This window comes from Oryx dammah, unplaced genomic scaffold (assembly GCF_014754425.2).
Source record: "Oryx dammah isolate SB20612 unplaced genomic scaffold, SCBI_Odam_1.1 HiC_scaffold_27, whole genome shotgun sequence".
In the NCBI taxonomy this organism is placed as follows: Eukaryota; Metazoa; Chordata; class Mammalia; order Artiodactyla; family Bovidae; genus Oryx; species Oryx dammah.
In genome coordinates, this window is record NW_024070211.1 from 115,097,236 (window position 1) to 115,102,414 (window position 5,179).

The following is a 5,179-nucleotide window of genomic DNA, read 5'->3' on the forward strand; positions in this document are numbered from 1 at the left end:
ATGGCTGCCTTTTCAAAAGTGCAGTCTTTTCCCAGCCCTCCTTCCACCAGCTGAAACAGAGGGTCATAAACTCTGCCTTTATTTGGGTAGAGGAAAATTGACAATTGAGGTTATTTCTCAGAATGTTTCAGAACGAAACAATGTTCTGAACGTATAGACATGTATAGACCAGCATAAAGTGTTAACTGTTTGGGAAGGTCCAACAACATGCTCGATTTTGTGTAATTAAAATATTGTTTAATTATTCTTCACTGCAGAAGGTGTTACTATTTCACATCCAAAGTTGTGTCCTCTGCTTTCCCACTGTTTGCTGAATCCGCATGCATCTGGCGGTGAACAGGGGAAAGAGAACATTTTAATGAACCTGGCTGCTGCTCTGGGTACCTCCAGCAAAGTTGGAGCTCACTGACTTTTTCTAGAAAGAATATGACTTTTGCTGACACATGGCAACAGAAGCACTTTAATCAGAAACATCCAAGGTCATCAGAACTTTTTCAAGGGATACACATAGCCTGCTCCAGAGGGTGCTGTGTTTTCCTACTTAAGTGTATGACCACTTAGGGACTTGGTATGAGGATGTTAATAGAGAACTTACACATTGAAATCCTAATGCACATATTTATAAATGTATTACTAGAAGTCCAAAGCAGTGTCCTTGAAAGGATGGGGTTGGGGTAAGGAGAGGTTACCTCTTACAGGCACATTTGAAGCCTGCATGGCCATGCCCATGCATTAATGATGAGGGGAGCTAGCCAAGGATGTTTACCTTCAGCTGGGGTTTTCTGGAGCAGCTTCCATGAGAAGAGCAAAAGGACTGGCACTCCTGCCTTTGAAGAAAAAGAACTATTTTTTTTTTCAAGCCTGAAACTGGGGAGCTGCTTTTTTCCTGAACAAATGGAGTCCCTCTCCTCTTCAATATTGCATTGAACAGGCTCTTCAATGGACAAACATTTTGGGGGGCAAGGGAAGAGGGGCTAGAATTAATTCCATAGAAATGCGAATTGCACTTAGGGGAGACTTAAACAAGGACTTTCAGAGGGTATTAAAAAAGATTGACTCTTCTAGATAAGACTGTCCCAGGGGGTGTTTCTATCTAGATTAAGTATAGGTATTGGGAGTTCAAACTGTTATTTTGGAGAAGTTGACGCGTACCTGAAACCATTTTCAGCCTTTGAGCTGATTGGCAACTCTCCTACTGCAGAAACCCCAAGAAACAGGAGGGGCCCCAGTTTATGTTGGAGAGAGTTGGGTTGGGGAGAGCACACATTTTCTTGGCCTGCAGAGCCCCGGTTTTCTGCACAAGGTCAGACTGGGTGGCTTGCCTGAAGATGAGAGGGGCAAAAACCAAAAGCGCTTGGCTGCTCTTTCAGAGAGGCCTTTTGGTGAGGGGAGGAGAGGAGAAGCCAAGTGAGGGGAGAGTTGGAGGGGTGACTGACAGGCTCACCTCCCCAAGCGAGCGCGGCATTCATTCTCCCTGAAACACAGCGCCCAAGGAGCAGAGGTTTCAAGCTAAAGAACCAAAATAAAAAATAAAAGGAAAAGAATTCCTAGAGAAAGGAACCGTGAAGTGTAGAAAGGCAGAGCGAGCGGTGGAGAGGGACACGGAGAAAGAGGAGGAGGGAGAAAGAAAGAGGAGGAGGAGGGGGAGGAAGGAGAGCAGAAAAACGGAGAGAGAAGAGGGGAGAGGGGAGAGAGAGAAAGAGAGGGGAAAACATGGCGCTTGCGAGCTGTATGTGCAAAATCCGCAAGGAATTGCAGTAAATTCCTTTTTGTTTGAAGAAAATTTACAACTTGGTAATAGACCTTTTTATGACCTATTTGCGGTCGTCATTGGCTGCGGCTGGTCATGTGCAGGCTCCGCTCGCCTTCACGGCCTTTTTCCTGATTTCCCAGGCGAATTTCCCCCCGCATTCTGCCTTCCTAGAGCCTCACCCCCTCTTTTTCTAACCTTTGTCTCCGCAGAGGTGGGCTCCAGTCGCCGGCTGCGGGATTGCGGGGTCCGCGGCGGCCTCGGCTCGCGCCCGGCGCCCAATTTGGCCCCGCGGCCGCTTCGCCCCGGGCCGCGCCGCTGCCGCCTCCGGAGCCGGCGGGGAGCCCAGCGGGCGGGAGAGCCCGGAAGGAGCCCGGGGCGCCGAGGCCCCCACTGGCGCCGGCACCGCCCGCCGGGAGCCGCCGGCCTGCAGCCGGGTGGCCGAGTCGCGCGGTTCCGACGCGGCTCCTTCTCCAACATGAGCGGGTCCCTGCCGCGCAGAGCGCGAGTAACCGGGCAGCGCTTAGTGGATTACAGCAGCCGCCGGGGACGACCGCCGCCTACAGCTCTGCACCTCCGGTAAGAGCGGCCCCTGCCCCGCGCTCCCAGCGCTGCCACCGAAAAGCTCGAGGCGTCCACCCGTTCGGTTAGCTCGGGGAGCCCAGCCCGACCCCCCACACTTCCCCGGGGCCTGGGAGTGCCTGTCTGCGTCCCCTGCCTCCAGATCACTCAGGTTCTGAGCGGGCGTCCCCTGGGGCCCTGGGTGGGGTCCGGCTGAGCTCAGAAACAGAAGGGAAGCCCCATTTCCTCTTGAGATTATGAAAGGTGGATAGCGGCGTAGATCGAGAGCCTCAGGATCCCCGCCCTGGAAGACTATGCAGATGGTTTCTGGAGCTGTCAGCTTTGCTGGGGGTCACTACAGGCACTCTGAAGTCTAGAGCAGTATTTTGCGGTTGGTCTGTGGTCAGAGGTACCTGGGAGGCTAACAGGTGTTTTCTGAGGGTTGGAGCTTGGGGGTGGGGGTGGGGTGAATTCTGTGTATCCAGGATGGTGCTACGTTTGTTCATCTAGGCTTCGGTGAGTGATGCTGATTTTTAGAATTTTTGGTTTATTGGGCTCTGATTATGGGATGGAATTTTAAATATTAACTGCTTCTCTAGCTCTCAGATGATTTTCGTAACAACTCAAGAAAGGTTCCGCACACGTCTGTCAGGTGAATCTGGGTTATTCTGTGCCACAAAATGGACGCATGTTTTGAGAGGTAGCAGTAGAGCAGAGGATCAGAAACCCTGGTGCAGGTCTTGGGAAAAAAAACAAGAGACGTTTCAGAAATTCTAAGTATGCTTAATAAGTTCAAGCATCGCGTGTGTTTCTTATTTGTCAGAGTAGGAAAAGAGTAGACATTTTGCTGTCCAAATGTACTGTTGTGGTGTGTTTGTGTTGCCTATAAATGAATAGCATAGCAGTATTTCCAACTAGACTTCAAAACTAGTGAACCAAAATATCTATGAATCGAAAGGAAATTATTTGCAGAAAGAAATGCTATTTTCTCCTATGGATTTTGAAGGGCACTAAAGGATGCAGTTCTCAAATCCCATTGCCTCTTCCCTCATGGACGTGTGAAATATTAAACCCTTAGGACAATCTGCCGCAATGCGCATGGGGTTGACCTGCGCGTTGCGGAGTATTGTTTTTTTTTTTTTTCAGGAACCAGCGGAAAAGCCTAACTCAATGTTCTCCCAAATATTCCAGTGTGACCATGCTGGCTTTAAATGCATTTCTGAACAATAAATGACATTTTTATAGAAAGATATTTTTAGTAAGTAACAACGGAATCATGCTCCTTTCAAAATGGAGGGCTACGATTTGTGGCTAGTTGATGTGCACAGAATTGTCCTTGATCAGTAATTATGATCACTCACAAATGGGAAACTGATTGTTAAGTCCGAAATGTCTGTATTTTGTAAATATTTCTGATAGAGTACTGCTGAGATCATTCTTTCATATTGGTATCAAGCATTACCTACTGAAAAACAGGCCTCTGGACTGGGGCTCCCAAGGCCCTCCCCTGGCAACTCCAGGAGGAGTCCCTAAATTGCCTGGAGTTGCGGTGGGGGTGGGGACGAGTTGTGGCCGTGATGGCCAAGCCCTTGTGTTCCAAGCCCTTGTGTTCCGAGTTTCAGCAGCCTCTCCCTGGGTTCAATGACTGAGCGCGCCCAAGTGAATAGGAACCTGGGCAGTCTGCAGGTCCAATTGCACCGCAGAGGGTGATGTCATGGGCAGATATGGAGGACTAAGGGGTTCTTCCTAAGTCCCATAGTAGCATTAAGAGCTTAAATAGTCAATTGCATCTAAGGGAGTATATATGCTGCCAGTCACATTTGAACTTAGGCCACTTAGTCCAAGAGGAGACTAGTCAACGCTATTGCCACTACCGGAAATGCCCCTACTGTCCCTGTAAACCCAATTTTTAAAAACTCAAACGAAATTTAAAAAAATAGTTGGATCCAAAGAGCTCACAAGCTGGGGAGTGTAATTCCCAGAGTCCTCGAACCGAACCTCTAACCGTGTGTAGATCAGAGAACCAATGGCACGTCCGGGCCTTAGTGTCTAAGGTCAGGCAATGAGCTGGGCTTGCGCTCTCCCGGAGGACCAGGAAAAAGAGCGAAGCTCGTTGTTATAAACGTGGCCAAGCACCGGGTTGAAAACCGAACGTATTTTCCTGTCAGATGCTCCTCCAAATAAATATATCTCGCCAGAATTCTGTTTTCCGAGCTCGAGAAGCAGGGGAAATCGGAACAAAGACAGTATTTCACTCTGGGCTGGCAGGCAGCTGCTAGAGGTATTTACGGCCTTGCCGCAGTGCGACCGCCGGGCAGGGCACGCGGGGGCACCGGAAGCTGGGGAGAAGCCACCAAGAACTCGAAATTCCGACTTAAGTCCAATTTAGGGCCAATTTTCCTAAATTAATGCGAAAAGATACCCTCTTTCTAGGAACTGGTCTCTTGGACTTCATAGTTGTGCAGAATGAGGGAGGAGTACTCTCTGGACATAGGGTGGTTCCCTCTCCCTCCTCCCCGCCCCCCAGCCTTGATTAACGATGGGGGAGAAGGCGTGCACTGGATATGAAACTGCTGATCCAAAGGACAACCTTGAGGGTTTACTGAAAACATGGCGATTTTGTTGGTTTGGCGGGACAGGGCTTGCAGATCAGAAAGGACGCGTGAAGCTTTTAACAGGGTTTCCTGCAAAAGTATGTTTCCTGTGTCTCTAAGATGCGGCGTTCAGGCTCTTCTGCAGTTAGGCGCTGCAGCAGTGTGCGGTGCTGCACACCGCCCAGTGCTGCACACACCTCCCGCACAGCTCAGTGCGGGGTTGCGCCTGCCTAGCTCGCTCGCCCAGCGTCCGGCGCATGTGCAGTGAAATAAC

The 5,179-nt window shown here is 49.9% G+C and overlaps 1 long non-coding RNA gene across 1 annotated transcript; it reads right to left on the reverse strand.

Annotated features, from left to right (window-relative positions):
* Positions 1 to 220: 220 nt before the first annotated feature.
* On the reverse strand, positions 221 to 2,039 carry LOC120854309. Its single transcript, XR_005718953.1, has 3 exons — positions 1,949 to 2,039; positions 767 to 827; positions 221 to 326 (listed from the first exon to the last, which is right to left on the reverse strand). It is a non-coding gene; the product is annotated as an uncharacterized LOC120854309 (long non-coding RNA).
* Positions 2,040 to 5,179: the final 3,140 nt, after the last annotated feature.